Here is an 18110-nt window from a genome sequence, read left to right as displayed (position 1 = left end):
TTTAATTTGGTAATGAATGTTTACATGTGAAGTGACTGTTTAATTTGGTAATGAATGTTTACATGTGAAGTGACTGTTTAATTTGGTAATGAATGTTTCATGTGAAGTGACTGTTTAATTTGGTAATGAATGTTTACATGTGAAGTGACTGTTTAATTTGGTAATGAATGTTTACATGTGAAGTGACTTTTAATTTGGTAATGAATGTTTACATGTGAAGTGACTGTTTAATTTGGTAATGAATGTTTACATGTGAAGTGACTGTTTAATTTGGTAATGAATGTTTACATGTGAAGTGACTGTTTAATTTGGTAATGAATGTTTACATGTGAAGTGACTGTTTAATTTGGTAATGAATGTTTACATGTGAAGTGACTGTTTAATTTGGTAATGAATGTTTACATGTGAAGTGACTGTTTAATTTGGTAATGAATGTTTCCATGTGAAGTGACTGTTTAATTTGGTAATGAATGTTTACATGTGAAGTGACTGTTTAATTTGGTAATGAATGTTCACATGTGAAGTGACTGTTTAATTTGGTAATGAATGTTTACATGTGAAGTGACTGTTTAATTTGGTAATGAATGTTTACATGTGAAGTGACTGTTTAATTTGGTAATGAATGTTTACATGTGAAGTGACTGTTTAATTTGGTAATGAATGTTTACATGTGAAGTGACTGTTTAATTTGGTAATGAATGTTTCCATGTGAAGTGACTGTTTAATTTGGTAATGAATGTTTCCATGTGAAGTGACTGTTTAATTTGGTAATGAATGTTTACATGTGAAGTGACTGTTTAATTTGGTAATGAATGTTTACATGTGAAGTGACTGTTTAATTTGGTAATGAATGTTTACATGTGAAGTGACTGTTTAATTTGGTAATGAATGTTTACATGTGAAGTGACTGTTTAATTTGGTAATGAATGTTTACATGTGAAGTGACTGTTTAATTTGGTAATGAATGTTTACATGTGAAGTGACTGTTTAATTTGGTAATGAATGTTTACATGTGAAGTGACTGTTTAATTTGGTAATGAATGTTTACATGTGAAGTGACTGTTTAATTTGGTAATGAATGTTTACATGTGAAGTGACTGTTTAATTTGGTAATGAATGTTTACATGTGAAGTGACTGTTTAATTTGGTAATGAATGTTTACATGTGAAGTGACTGTTTAATTTGGTAATGAATGTTTACATGTGAAGTGACTGTTTAATTTGGTAATGAATGTTTACATGTGAAGTGACTGTTTAATTTGGTAATGAATGTTTACATGTGAAGTGACTGTTTAATTTGGTAATGAATGTTTACATGTGAAGTGACTGTTTAATTTGGTAATGAATGTTTACATGTGAAGTGACTGTTTAATTTGGTAATGAATGTTTCCATGTGAAGTGACTGTTTAATTTGGTAATGAATGTTTACATGTGAAGTGACTGTTTAATTTGGTAATGAATGTTTACATGTGAAGTGACTGTTTAATTTGGTAATGAATGTTTCCATGTGAAGTGACTGTTTAATTTGGTAATGAATGTTTACATGTGAAGTGACTGTTTAATTTGGTAATGAATGTTTACATGTGAAGTGACTGTTTAATTTGGTAATGAATGTTTACATGTGAAGTGACTGTTTAATTTGGTAATGAATGTTTACATGTGAAGTGACTGTTTAATTTGGTAATGAATGTTTACATGTGAAGTGACTGTTTAATTTGGTAATGAATGTTTACATGTGAAGTGACTGTTTAATTTGGTAATGAATGTTTACATGTGAAGTGACTGTTTAATTTGGTAATGAATGTTTACATGTGAAGTGACTGTTTAATTTGGTAATGAATGTTTACATGTGAAGTGACTGTTTAATTTGGTAATGAATGTTTCCATGTGAAGTGACTGTTTAATTTGGTAATGAATGTTTCCATGTGAAGTGACTGTTTAATTTGGTAATGAATGTTTACATGTGAAGTGACTGTTTAATTTGGTAATGAATGTTTACATGTGAAGTGACTGTTTAATTTGGTAATGAATGTTTACATGTGAAGTGACTGTTTAATTTGGTAATGAATGTTTACATGTGAAGTGACTGTTTAATTTGGTAATGAATGTTTACATGTGAAGTGACTGTTTAATTTGGTAATGAATGTTTACATGTGAAGTGACTGTTTAATTTGGTAATGAATGTTTACATGTGAAGTGACTGTTTAATTTGGTAATGAATGTTTACATGTGAAGTGACTGTTTAATTTGGTAATGAATGTTTACATGTGAAGTGACTGTTTAATTTGGTAATGAATGTTTACATGTGAAGTGACTGTTTAATTTGGTAATGAATGTTTACATGTGAAGTGACTGTTTAATTTGGTAATGAATGTTTACATGTGAAGTGACTGTTTAATTTGGTAATGAATGTTCACATGTGAAGTGACTGTTTAATTTGGTAATGAATGTTTACATGTGAAGTGACTGTTTAATTTGGTAATGAATGTTCACATGTGAAGGGACTGTTTAATTTGGTAATGAATGTTTCCATGTGAAGTGACTGTTTAATTTGGTAATGAATGTTTACATGTGAAGTGACTGTTTAATTTGGTAATGAATGTTTACATGTGAAGTGACTGTTTAATTTGGTAATGAATGTTTCCATGTGAAGTGACTGTTTAATTTGGTAATGAATGTTTACATGTGAAGTGACTGTTTAATTTGGTAATGAATGTTTACATGTGAAGTGACTGTTTAATTTGGTAATGAATGTTTACATGTGAAGTGACTGTTTAATTTGGTAATGAATGTTTACATGTGAAGTGACTGTTTAATTTGGTAATGAATGTTTACATGTGAAGTGACTGTTTAATTTGGTAATGAATGTTTACATGTGAAGTGACTGTTTAATTTGGTAATGAATGTTTACATGTGAAGTGACTGTTTAATTTGGTAATGAATGTTTACATGTGAAGTGACTGTTTAATTTGGTAATGAATGTTTCCATGTGAAGTGACTGTTTAATTTGGTAATGAATGTTTACATGTGAAGTGACTGTTTAATTTGGTAATGAATGTTTACATGTGAAGTGACTGTTTAATTTGGTAATGAATGTTTACATGTGAAGTGACTGTTTAATTTGGTAATGAATGTTTACATGTGAAGTGACTGTTTAATTTGGTAATGAATGTTTACATGTGAAGTGACTGTTTAATTTGGTAATGAATGTTTCATGTGAAGTGACTGTTTAATTTGGTAATGAATGTTTCCATGTGAAGTGACTGTTTAATTTGGTAATGAATGTTCACATGTGAAGTGACTGTTTAATTTGGTAATGAATGTTCACATGTGAAGTGACTTTTAATTTGGTAATGAATGTTTACATGTGAAGTGACTGTTTAATTTGGTAATGAATGTTTACATGTGAAGTGACTGTTTAATTTGGTAATGAATGTTTCCATGTGAAGTGACTGTTTAATTTGGTAATGAATGTTTACATGTGAAGTGACTGTTTAATTTGGTAATGAATGTTTACATGTGAAGTGACTGTTTAATTTGGTAATGAATGTTTACATGTGAAGTGACTGTTTAATTTGGTAATGAATGTTTCCATGTGAAGTGACTGTTTAATTTGGTAATGAATGTTTACATGTGAAGTGACTGTTTAATTTGGTAATGAATGTTTCCATGTGAAGTGACTGTTTAATTTGGTAATGAATGTTTACATGTGAAGTGACTGTTTAATTTGGTAATGAATGTTTACATGTGAAGTGACTGTTTAATTTGGTAATGAATGTTTACATGTGAAGTGACTGTTTAATTTGGTAATGAATGTTTCCATGTGAAGTGACTGTTTAATTTGGTAATGAATGTTTACATGTGAAGTGACTGTTTAATTTGGTAATGAATGTTTACATGTGAAGTGACTGTTTAATTTGGTAATGAATGTTTACATGTGAAGTGACTGTTTAATTTGGTAATGAATGTTTACATGTGAAGTGACTGTTTAATTTGGTAATGAATGTTTACATGTGAAGTGACTGTTTAATTTGGTAATGAATGTTTACATGTGAAGTGACTGTTTAATTTGGTAATGAATGTTTACATGTGAAGTGACTGTTTAATTTGGTAATGAATGTTTACATGTGAAGTGACTGTTTAATTTGGTAATGAATGTTTACATGTGAAGTGACTGTTTAATTTGGTAATGAATGTTTACATGTGAAGTGACTGTTTAATTTGGTAATGAATGTTTACATGTGAAGTGACTGTTTAATTTGGTAATGAATGTTTACATGTGAAGTGACTGTTTAATTTGGTAATGAATGTTTACATGTGAAGTGACTGTTTAATTTGGTAATGAATGTTTACATGTGAAGTGACTGTTTAATTTGGTAATGAATGTTTACATGTGAAGTGACTGTTTAATTTGGTAATGAATGTTTACATGTGAAGTGACTGTTTAATTTGGTAATGAATGTTTACATGTGAAGTGACTGTTTAATTTGGTAATGAATGTTTACATGTGAAGTGACTGTTTAATTTGGTAATGAATGTTTCCATGTGAAGTGACTGTTTAATTTGGTAATGAATGTTTACATGTGAAGTGACTGTTTAATTTGGTAATGAATGTTTACATGTGAAGTGACTGTTTAATTTGGTAATGAATGTTTCCATGTGAAGTGACTTTTAATTTGGTAATGAATGTTTACATGTGAAGTGACTGTTTAATTTGGTAATGAATGTTTACATGTGAAGTGACTGTTTAATTTGGTAATGAATGTTTACATGTGAAGTGACTGTTTAATTTGGTAATGAATGTTTACATGTGAAGTGACTGTTTAATTTGGTAATGAATGTTTACATGTGAAGTGACTGTTTAATTTGGTAATGAATGTTTACATGTGAAGTGACTGTTTAATTTGGTAATGAATGTTTACATGTGAAGTGACTGTTTAATTTGGTAATGAATGTTTACATGTGAAGTGACTGTTTAATTTGGTAATGAATGTTTACATGTGAAGTGACTGTTTAATTTGGTAATGAATGTTTACATGTGAAGTGACTGTTTAATTTGGTAATGAATGTTTCATGTGAAGTGACTGTTTAATTTGGTAATGAATGTTTACATGTGAAGTGACTGTTTAATTTGGTAATGAATGTTTACATGTGAAGTGACTGTTTAATTTGGTAATGAATGTTTACATGTGAAGTGACTGTTTAATTTGGTAATGAATGTTTCATGTGAAGTGACTGTTTAATTTGGTAATGAATGTTTCCATGTGAAGTGACTGTTTAATTTGGTAATGAATGTTTACATGTGAAGTGACTGTTTAATTTGGTAATGAATGTTTACATGTGAAGTGACTGTTTAATTTGGTAATGAATGTTTACATGTGAAGTGACTGTTTAATTTGGTAATGAATGTTCACATGTGAAGTGACTGTTTAATTTGGTAATGAATGTTTCCATGTGAAGTGACTGTTTAATTTGGTAATGAATGTTTACATGTGAAGTGACTGTTTAATTTGGTAATGAATGTTTACATGTGAAGTGACTGTTTAATTTGGTAATGAATGTTTACATGTGAAGTGACTGTTTAATTTGGTAATGAATGTTTCCATGTGAAGTGACTGTTTAATTTGGTAATGAATGTTTACATGTGAAGTGACTGTTTAATTTGGTAATGAATGTTCACATGTGAAGTGACTGTTTAATTTGGTAATGAATGTTCACATGTGAAGTGACTGTTTAATTTGGTAATGAATGTTCACATGTGAAGTGACTGTTTAATTTGGTAATGAATGTTCACATGTGAAGTGACTGTTTAATTTGGTAATGAATGTTTACATGTGAAGTGACTGTTTAATTTGGTAATGAATGTTTACATGTGAAGTGACTGTTTAATTTGGTAATGAATGTTTACATGTGAAGTGACTGTTTAATTTGGTAATGAATGTTTCCATGTGAAGTGACTGTTTAATTTGGTAATGAATGTTTACATGTGAAGTGACTGTTTAATTTGGTAATGAATGTTTACATGTGAAGTGACTGTTTAATTTGGTAATGAATGTTTACATGTGAAGTGACTGTTTAATTTGGTAATGAATGTTTACATGTGAAGTGACTGTTTAATTTGGTAATGAATGTTCACATGTGAAGTGACTGTTTAATTTGGTAATGAATGTTTACATGTGAAGTGACTGTTTAATTTGGTAATGAATGTTTACATGTGAAGTGACTGTTTAATTTGGTAATGAATGTTTCATGTGAAGTGACTGTTTAATTTGGTAATGAATGTTTCCATGTGAAGTGACTGTTTAATTTGGTAATGAATGTTCACATGTGAAGTGACTTTTAATTTGGTAAGAATGTTTACATGTGAAGTGACTGTTTAATTTGGTAATGAATGTTTACATGTGAAGTGACTGTTTAATTTGGTAATGAATGTTTACATGTGAAGTGACTGTTTAATTTGGTAATGAATGTTCACATGTGAAGTGACTGTTTAATTTGGTAATGAATATTTACATGTGAAGTGACTGTTTAATTTGGTAATGAATGTTTACATGTGAAGTGACTGTTTAATTTGGTAATGAATGTTTCCATGTGAAGTGACTGTTTAATTTGGTAATGAATGTTTACATGTGAAGTGACTGTTTAATTTGGTAATGAATGTTCACATGTGAAGTGACTGTTTAATTTGGTAATGAATGTTTACATGTGAAGTGACTGTTTAATTTGGTAATGAATGTTTACATGTGAAGTGACTGTTTAATTTGGTAATGAATGTTTACATGTGAAGTGACTGTTTAATTTGGTAATGAATGTTTACATGTGAAGTGACTGTTTAATTTGGTAATGAATGTTTACATGTGAAGTGACTGTTTAATTTGGTAATGAATGTTTCCATGTGAAGTGACTGTTTAATTTGGTAATGAATGTTTCCATGTGAAGTGACTGTTTAATTTGGTAATGAATGTTTACATGTGAAGTGACTGTTTAATTTGGTAATGAATGTTTACATGTGAAGTGACTGTTTAATTTGGTAATGAATGTTTACATGTGAAGTGACTGTTTAATTTGGTAATGAATGTTTACATGTGAAGTGACTGTTTAATTTGGTAATGAATGTTTACATGTGAAGTGACTGTTTAATTTGGTAATGAATGTTTACATGTGAATTGACTGTTTAATTTGGTAATTAATGTTTACATGTGAAGTGACTGTTTAATTTGGTAATGAATGTTCACATGTGAAGTGACTGTTTAATTTGGTAATGAATGTTTCCATGTGAAGTGACTGTTTAATTTGGTAATGAATGTTTACATGTGAAGTGACTGTTTAATTTGGTAATGAATGTTTACATGTGAAGTGACTGTTTAATTTGGTAATGAATGTTTACATGTGAAGTGACTGTTTAATTTGGTAATGAATGTTTACATGTGAAGTGACTGTTTAATTTGGTAATGAATGTTTACATGTGAAGTGACTGTTTAATTTGGTAATGAATGTTTACATGTGAAGTGACTGTTTAATTTGGTAATGAATGTTTCCATGTGGAGTGACTGTTTAATTTGGTAATGAATGTTTACATGTGAAGTGACTGTTTAATTTGGTAATGAATGTTTACATGTGAAGTGACTGTTTAATTTGGTAATGAATGTTTCCATGTGAAGTGACTGTTTAATTTGGTAATGAATGTTTACATGTGAAGTGAGTGTTTAATTTGGTAATGAATGTTTACATGTGAAGTGACTGTTTAATTTGGTAATGAATGTTTACATGTGAAGTGACTGTTTAATTTGGTAATGAATGTTTACATGTGAAGTGACTGTTTAATTTGGTAATGAATGTTTACATGTGAAGTGACTGTTTAATTTGGTAATGAATGTTTACATGTGAAGTGACTGTTTAATTTGGTAATGAATGTTTACATGTGAAGTGACTGTTTAATTTGGTAATGAATGTTTCCATGTGAAGTGACTGTTTAATTTGGTAATGAATGTTTACATGTGAAGTGACTGTTTAATTTGGTAATGAATGTTTCATGTGAAGTGACTGTTTAATTTGGTAATGAATGTTTACATGTGAAGTAACTGTTTAATTTGGTAATGAATGTTTACATGTGAAGTGACTGTTTAATTTGGTAATGAATGTTTACATGTGAAGTGACTGTTTAATTTGGTAATGAATGTTTCGATGTGGAGTGACTGTTTAATTTGGTAATGAATGTTTCCATGTGAAGTGACTGTTTAATTTGGTAATGAATGTTCACATGTGAAGCGACTTTGTAATTTGGTAAGTAATGTTTACATGTGAAGTGACTGTTTAATTTGGTAATTAATGTTTACATGTGAAGTGACTGTTTAATTTGGTAATGAATGTTTACATGTGAAGTGAGTGTTTAATTTGGTAATGAATGTTCACATGTGAAGGGACTGTTTAATTTGGTAGTGAATATTTCCATGTGAAGTGACTGTTTAATTTGGTAATGAATGTTTACATGTGAAGTGACTGTTTAATTTGGTAGTGAATATTTACATGTGAAGTGACTGTTTAATTTGGTAATGAATGTTTACATGTGAAGTGACTGTTTAATTTGGTAGTGAATATTTCCATGTGAAGTGACTGTTTAATTTGGTAATGAATGTTTACATGTGAAGTGACTGTTTAATTTGGTAATGAATGTTCACATGTGAAGTGACTGTTTAATTTGGTAATGAATGTTCACATGTGAAGTGACTGTTTAATTTGGTAATGAATGTTCACATGTGAAGTGACTGTTTAATTTGGTAATGAATGTTCACATGTGAAGTGACTGTTTAATTTGGTAATGAATGTTCACATGTGAAGTGACTGTTTAATTTGGTAATGAATGTTCACATGTGAAGTGACTGTTTAATTTGGTAATGAATGTTCACATGTGAAGGGACTGTTTAATTTGGTAATGAATGTTTCCATGTGAAGCGACTTTTTAATTTGGTAATGAATGTTTACATGTGAAGTGAGTGTTTAATTTGGTAATGAATGTTTACATGTGAAGTGACTGTTTAATTTGGTAATGAATGTTTACATGTGAAGTGACTGTTTAATTTGGTAATGAATGTTTACATGTGAAGTGACTGTTTAATTTGGTAATGAATGTTTACATGTGAAGTGACTGTTTAATTTGGTAATGAATGTTTCCATGTGAAGTGACTGTTTAATTTGGTAATGAATGTTTACATGTGAAGTGACTGTTTAATTTGGTAATGAATGTTTACATGTGAAGTGACTGTTTAATTTGGTAATGAATGTTTACATGTGAAGTAACTGTTTAATTTGGTAATGAATGTTTACATGTGAAGTGACTGTTTAATTTGGTAATGAATGTTTACATGTGAAGTGACTGTTTAATTTGGTAATGAATGTTTACATGTGAAGTGACTGTTTAATTTGGTAATGAATGTTTACATGTGAAGTGACTGTTTAATTTGGTAATGAATGTTTACATGTGAAGTGACTGTTTAATTTGGTAATGAATGTTTACATGTGAAGTGACTGTTTAATTTGGTAATGAATGTTTACATGTGAAGTGACTGTTTAATTTGGTAATGAATGTTTACATGTGAAGTGACTGTTTAATTTGGTAATGAATGTTTACATGTGAAGTGACTGTTTAATTTGGTAATGAATGTTTCATGTGAAGTGACTGTTTAATTTGGTAATGAATGTTTCCATGTGAAGTGACTGTTTAATTTGGTAATGAATGTTTACATGTGAAGTGACTGTTTAATTTGGTAATGAATGTTCACATGTGAAGTGACTGTTTAATTTGGTAATGAATGTTCACATGTGAAGTGACTGTTTAATTTGGTAATGAATGTTCACATGTGAAGTGACTGTTTAATTTGGTAATGAATGTTTACATGTGAAGTGACTGTTTAATTTGGTAATGAATGTTCACATGTGAAGTGACTGTTTAATTTGGTAATGAATGTTTACATGTGAAGTGACTGTTTAATTTGGTAATGAATGTTTACATGTGAAGTGACTGTTTAATTTGGTAATGAATGTTTCCATGTGAAGTGACTGTTTAATTTGGTAATGAATGTTTACATGTGAAGTGACTGTTTAATTTGGTAATGAATGTTTACATGTGAAGTAACTGTTTAATTTGGTAATGAATGTTTACATGTGATGTAACTGTTTAATTCGGTAATTAATGTTTACATGTGAAGTGACGGTTTAATTCGGTAATTAATGTTCACATGTGAAGTGAGTGTTTAATTTGGTAATGAATGTTTACATGTGAAGTGACTGTTTAATTTGGTAATGAATGTTTACATGTGAAGTGACTGTTTAATTTGGTAATGAATGTTTCGATGTGGAGTGACTGTTTAATTTGGTAATGAATGTTTCCATGTGAAGTGACTGTTTAATTTGGTAATGAATGTTCACATGTGAAGCGACTTTGTAATTTGGTAAGTAATGTTTACATGTGAAGTGACTGTTTAATTTGGTAATTAATGTTTACATGTGAAGTGACTGTTTAATTTGGTAATGAATGTTTACATGTGAAGTGAGTGTTTAATTTGGTAATGAATGTTCACATGTGAAGTGACTGTTTAATTTGGTAGTGAATATTTACATGTGAAGTGACTGTTTAATTTGGTAATGAATGTTTACATGTGAAGTGACTGTTTAATTTGGTAGTGAATATTTCCATGTGAAGTGACTGTTTAATTTGGTAATGAATGTTTACATGTGAAGTGACTGTTTAATTTGGTAATGAATGTTCACATGTGAAGTGACTGTTTAATTTGGTAATGAATGTTCACATGTGAAGTGACTGTTTAATTTGGTAATGAATGTTTACATGTGAAGTGACTGTTTAATTTGGTAATGAATGTTTACATGTGAAGTGACTGTTTAATTTGGTAATGAATGTTTACATGTGAAGTGACTGTTTAATTTGGTAATGAATGTTTACATGTGAAGTGACTGTTTAATTTGGTAATGAATGTTTACATGTGGAGTGACTGTTTAATTTGGTAATGAATGTTTCGATGTGGAGTGACTGTTTAATTTGGTAATGAATGTTTCCATGTGAAGTGACTGTTTAATTTGGTAATGAATGTTTACATGTGAAGTGACTTTTTAATTTGGTAAGAATGTTTACATGTGAAGTGACTGTTTAATTTGGTAATGAATGTTTACATGTGAAGTGACTGTTTAATTTGGTAATGAATGTTTACATGTGAAGTGACTGTTTAATTTGGTAATGAATGTTTACATGTGAAGTGACTGTTTAATTTGGTAATGAATGTTTACATGTGAAGTGACTGTTTAATTTGGTAATGAATGTTCACATGTGAAGGGACTGTTTAATTTGGTAATGAATGTTTCCATGTGAAGTGACTGTTTAATTTGGTAATGAATGTTTACATGTGAAGTGACTGTTTAATTTGGTAATGAATGTTTACATGTGAAGTGACTGTTTAATTTGGTAATGAATGTTTACATGTGAAGTGACTGTTTAATTTGGTAGTGAATATTTCCATGTGAAGTGACTGTTTAATTTGGTAATGAATGTTTACATGTGAAGTGACTGTTTAATTTGGTAATGAATGTTTACATGTGGAGTGACTGTTTAATTTGGTAATGAATGTTTCCATGTGGAGTGACTGTTTAATTTGGTAATGAATGTTTACATGTGAAGTAACTGTTTAATTCGGTAATTAATGTTTACATGTGAAGTGACTGTTTAATTTGGTAATGAATGTTTCCATGTGAAGCGACTTTTTAATTTGGTAATGAATGTTTACATGTGAAGTGAGTGTTTAATTTAATAATGAATGTTTACATGTGAAGTGACTGTTTAATTTGGTAATGAATGTTTACATGTGAAGTGACTGTTTAATTTGGTAATGAATGTTTACATGTGAAGTGACTGTTTAATTTGGTAATGAATGTTTACATGTGAAGTGACTGTTTAATTTGGTAATGAATGTTTACATGTGAAGTGACTGTTTAATATGGTAATGAATGTTTACATGTGAAGTGACTGTTTAATATGGTTATGAATGTTTCCATGTGAAGTGACTGTTTCATTTGGTAATGAATGTTTGCATGTGAAGTGACTGTTTATCTTGGTAATGAATGTTTCGATGTGGATTGACTGTTTAATTTGGTAATGAATGTTTACATGTGATGTAACTGTTTAATTCGGTAATTAATGTTTACATGTGAAGTGAGTGTTTAATTTGGTAATGAATGTTTACATGTGAAGTGACTGTTTAATTTGGTAATGAATGTTTCGATGTGGAGTGACTGTTTAATTTGGTAATGAATGTTTCCATGTGAAGTGACTGTTTAATTTGGTAATGAATGTTCACATGTGAAGCGACTTTGTAATTTGGTAAGTAATGTTTACATGTGAAGTGACTGTTTAATTTGGTAATTAATGTTTACATGTGAAGTGAGTGTTTAATTTGGTAATGAATGTTTACATGTGAAGTGAGTGTTTAATTTGGTAATGAATGTTCACATGTGAAGGGACTGTTTAATTTGGTAGTGAATATTTCCATGTGAAGTGACTGTTTAATTTGGTAATGAATGTTTACATGTGAAGTGACTGTTTAATTTGGTAGTGAATATTTACATGTGAAGTGACTGTTTAATTTGGTAATGAATGTTTACATGTGAAGTGACTGTTTAATTTGGTAGTGAATATTTCCATGTGAAGTGACTGTTTAATTTGGTAATGAATGTTTACATGTGAAGTGACTGTTTAATTTGGTAATGAATGTTCACATGTGAAGTGACTGTTTAATTTGGTAATGAATGTTCACATGTGAAGTGACTGTTTAATTTGGAAATGAATGTTCACATGTGAAGTGACTGTTTAATTTGGTAATGAATGTTCACATGTGAAGTGACTGTTTAATTTGGTAATGAATGTTCACATGTGAAGTGACTGTTTAATTTGGTAATGAATGTTCACATGTGAAGTGACTGTTTAATTTGGTAATGAATGTTCACATGTGAAGGGACTGTTTAATTTGGTAATGAATGTTTCCATGTGAAGCGACTTTTTAATTTGGTAATGAATGTTTACATGTGAAGTGAGTGTTTAATTTAATAATGAATGTTTACATGTGAAGTGAGTGTTTAATTTGGTAATGAATGTTTACATGTGAAGTGACTGTTTAATTTGGTAATGAATGTTTACATGTGAAATGACTGTTTAATATGGTAATGAATGTTTACATGTGAAGTGACTGTTTAATATGGTTATGAATGTTTCCATGTGAAGTGACTGTTTCATTTGGTAATGAATGTTTACATGTGAAGTGACTGTTTAATTTGGTAATGAATGTTTACATGTGAAGTAACTGTTTAATTTGGTAATGAATGTTTACATGTGATGTAACTGTTTAATTCGGTAATTAATGTTTACATGTGAATTGACGGTTTAATTCGGTAATTAATGTTCACATGTGAAGTGAGTGTTTAATTTGGTAATGAATGTTTACATGTGAAGTGAGTGTTTAATTTGGTAATGAATGTTTACATGTGAAGTGACTGTTTAATTTGGTAATGAATGTTTACATGTGAAGTGACTGTTTAATTTGGTAATGAATGTTTACATGTGAAGTGAGTGTTTAATTTGGTAATGAATGTTTACATGTGAAGTGACTGTTTAATTTGGTAATGAATGTTTACATGTGAAGTGACTGTTTAATTTGGTAATGAATGTTTACATGTGAAGTGACTGTTTAATTTGGTAATGAATGTTTCGATGTGAAGTGACTGTTTAATTTGGTAATGAATGTTTCCATGTGAAGTGACTGTTTAATTTGGTAATGAATGTTTACATGTGAAGTGACTTTTTAATTTGGTAATGAATGTTTACATGTGAAGTGACTGTTTAATTTGGTAATGAATGTTTACATGTGAAGTGACTGTTTAATTTGGTAATGAATGTTTACATGTGAAGTGAGTGTTTAATTTGGTAATGAATGTTTACATGTGAAGTGACTGTTTAATTTGGTAGTGAATATTTCCATGTGAAGTGACTGTTTAATTTGGTAATGAATGTTTACATGTGAAGTGACTGTTTAATTTGGTAATGAATGTTTACATGTGAAGTGACTGTTTAATTTGGTAATGAATGTTTACATGTGAAGTGACTGTTTAATTTGGTAATGAATGTTTCCATGTGAAGTGACTGTTTAATTTGGTAATGAATGTTTACATGTGAAGTGACTGTTTAATTTGGTAATGAATGTTCACATGTGAAGTGACTTTAATTTGGTAATGAATGTTCACATGTGAAGTGACTGTTTAATTTGGTAATGAATGTTCACATGTGAAGTGACTGTTTAATTTGGTAATGAATGTTTACATGTGAAGTGACTGTTTAATTTGGTAATGAATGTTTCGATGTGGAGTGACTGTTTAATTTGGTAATGAATGTTTCCATGTGAAGTGACTGTTTAATTTGGTAATGAATGTTCACATGTGAAGTGACTTTTTAATTTGGTAATGAATGTTTACATGTGAAGTGACTGTTTAATTTGGTAATGAATGTTTACATGTGAAGTGACTGTTTAATTTGGTAATGAATGTTTACATGTGAAGTGAGTGTTTAATTTGGTAATGAATGTTTACATGTGAAGTGAGTGTTTAATTTGGTAATGAATGTTCACATGTGAAGTGACTGTTTAATTTGGTAATGAATGTTTCCATGTGAAGTGACTGTTTAATTTGGTAATGAATGTTTACATGTGAAGTGACTGTTTAATTTGGTAATGAATGTTTACATGTGAAGTGACTGTTTAATTTGGTAATGAATGTTTCCATGTGAAGTGACTGTTTAATTTGGTAATGAATGTTTACATGTGAAGTAACTGTTTAATTTGGTAATGAATGTTTACATGTGAAGTGACTGTTTAATTTGGTAATGAATGTTCACATGTGAAGTGAGTGTTTAATTTGGTAATGAATGTTTACATGTGAAGTGACTGTTTAATTTGGTAATGAATGTTTACATGTGAAGTGACTGTTTAATTTGGTAATGAATGTTTCGATGTGGAGTGACTGTTTAATTTGGTAATGAATGTTTACATGTGAAGTGACTGTTTAATTTGGTAATGAATGTTCACATGTGAAGTGACTGTTTAATTTGGTAATGAATGTTTACATGTGAAGTGACTGTTTAATTTGGTAATGAATGTTTACATGTGAAGTGACTGTTTAATTTGGTAATGAATGTTTACATGTGAAGTGAGTGTTTAATTTGGTAATGAATGTTCACATGTGAAGTGACTGTTTAATTTGGTAATGAATGTTTCCATGTGAAGTGACTGTTTAATTTGGTAATGAATGTTTACATGTGAAGTGACTGTTTAATTTGGTAATGAATGTTTACATGTGAAGTGACTGTTTAATTTGGTAATGAATGTTTACATGTGAAGTGACTGTTTAATTTGGTAATGAATGTTTCCATGTGAAGTGACTGTTTAATTTGGTAATGAATGTTTACATGTGAAGTGACTGTTTAATTTGGTAATGAATGTTTACATGTGAAGTGACTGTTTAATTTGGTAATGAATGTTTACATGTGAAGTGACTGTTTAATTTGGTAATGAATGTTCACATGTGAAGTGACTGTTTAATTTGGTAATGAATGTTCACATGTGAAGTGACTGTTTAATTTGGTAATGAATGTTCACATGTGAAGTGACTGTTTAATTTGGTAATGAATGTTTACATGTGAAGTGACTGTTTAATTTGGTAATGAATGTTTACATGTGAAGTGACTGTTTAATTTGGTAATGAATGTTTACATGTGAAGTGACTGTTTAATTTGGTAATGAATGTTTACATGTGAAGTGAGTGTTTAATTTGGTAATGAATGTTTACATGTGAAGTGAGTGTTTAATTTGGTAATGAATGTTTACATGTGAAGTGACTGTTTAATTTGGTAATGAATGTTTACATGTGAAGTGACTGTTTAATATGGTAATGAATGTTTACATGTGAAGTGACTGTTTAATATGGTTATGAATGTTTCCATGTGAAGTGACTGTTTCATTTGGTAATGAATGTTTACATGTGAAGTGACTGTTTAATTTGGTAATGAATGTTTACATGTGAAGTGACTGTTTAATTTGGTAATGAATGTTTACATGTGATGTAACTGTTTAATTCGGTAATTAATGTTTACATGTGAAGTGACGGTTTAATTTGGTAATTAATGTTCACATGTGAAGTGAGTGTTTAATTTGGTAATGAATGTTTACATGTGAAGTGACTGTTTAATTTGGTAATGAATGTTTACATGTGAAGTGACTGTTTAATTTGGTAATGAATGTTTACATGTGAAGTGACTGTTTAATTTGGTAATGAATGTTTACATGTGAAGTGACTGTTTAATTTGGTAATGAATGTTTACATGTGAAGTGACTGTTTAATTTGGTAATGAATGTTTACATGTGAAGTGACTGTTTAATTTGGTAATGAATGTTTACATGTGAAGTGACTGTTTAATTTGGTAATGAATGTTTCGATGTGAAGTGACTGTTTAATTTGGTAATGAATGTTTCCATGTGAAGTGACTGTTTAATTTGGTAATGAATGTTCACATGTGAAGTGACTGTTTAATTTGGTAATGAATGTTTACATGTGAAGTGACTGTTTAATTTGGTAATGAATGTTTACATGTGAAGTGACTGTTTAATTTGGTAATGAATGTTTACATGTGAAGTGAGTGTTTAATTTGGTAATGAATGTTCACATGTGAAGGGACTGTTTAATTTGGTAATGAATGTTTCCATGTGAAGTGACTGTTTAATTTGGTAATGAATGTTTACATGTGAAGTGACTGTTTAATTTGGTAATGAATGTTTACATGTGAAGTGACTGTTTAATTTGGTAATGAATGTTTACATGTGAAGTGACTGTTTAATTTGGTAATGAATGTTTCCATGTGAAGTGACTGTTTAATTTGGTAATGAATGTTTACATGTGAAGTGACTGTTTAATTTGGTAATGAATGTTCACATGTGAAGTGACTTTAATTTGGTAATGAATGTTCACATGTGAAGTGACTGTTTAATTTGGTAATGAATGTTCACATGTGAAGTCACTGTTTAATTTGGTAATGAATGTTCACATGTGAAGTGACTGTTTAATTTGGTAATGAATGTTTCGATGTGGAGTGACTGTTTAATTTGGTAATGAATGTTTCCATGTGAAGTGACTGTTTAATTTGGTAATGAATGTTCACATGTGAAGCGACTTTGTAATTTGGTAAGTAATGTTTACATGTGAAGTGACTGTTTAATTTGGTAATGAATGTTTACATGTGAAGTGACTGTTTAATTTGGTAATGAATGTTTACATGTGAAGTGAGTGTTTAATTTGGTAATGAATGTTTACATGTGAAGTGAGTGTTTAATTTGGTAATGAATGTTCACATGTGAAGGGACTGTTTAATTTGGTAGTGAATATTTACATGTGAAGTGACTGTTTAATTTGGTAATGAATGTTTACATGTGAAGTGACTGTTTAATTTGGTAATGAATGTTTACATGTGAAGTGACTGTTTAATTTGGTAATGAATGTTTCCATGTGAAGTGACTGTTTAATTTGGTAATGAATGTTTACATGTGATGTAACTGTTTAATTCGGTAATTAATGTTTACATGTGAAGTGACGGTTTAATTTGGTAATGAATGTTCACATGTGAAGTGAGTGTTTAATTTGGTAATGAATGTTTACATGTGAAGTGACTGTTTAATTTGGTAATGAATGTTTACATGTGAAGTGACTGTTTAATTTGGTAATGAATGTTTACATGTGGAGTGACTGTTTAATTTGGTAATGAATGTTTCCATGTGAAGTGACTGTTTAATTTGGTAATGAATGTTCACATGTGAAGCGACTTTGTAATTTGGTAAGTGATGTTTACATGTGAAGTGACTGTTTAATTTGGTAATTAATGTTTACATGTGAAGTGACTGTTTAATTTGGTAATGAATGTTTACATGTGAAGTGAGTGTTTAATTTGGTAATGAATGTTCACATGTGAAGGGACTGTTTAATTTGGTAGTGAATATTTCCATGTGAAGTGACTGT

The sequence above is a fragment of the Tachypleus tridentatus genome, chromosome 9, assembly GCF_004210375.1.
Source record: "Tachypleus tridentatus isolate NWPU-2018 chromosome 9, ASM421037v1, whole genome shotgun sequence".
In the NCBI taxonomy this organism is placed as follows: domain Eukaryota; kingdom Metazoa; phylum Arthropoda; class Merostomata; order Xiphosura; family Limulidae; genus Tachypleus; species Tachypleus tridentatus.
The sequence above is the reverse complement of the archived record's forward strand: the minus strand, read 5'-3'. Positions refer to the sequence as shown.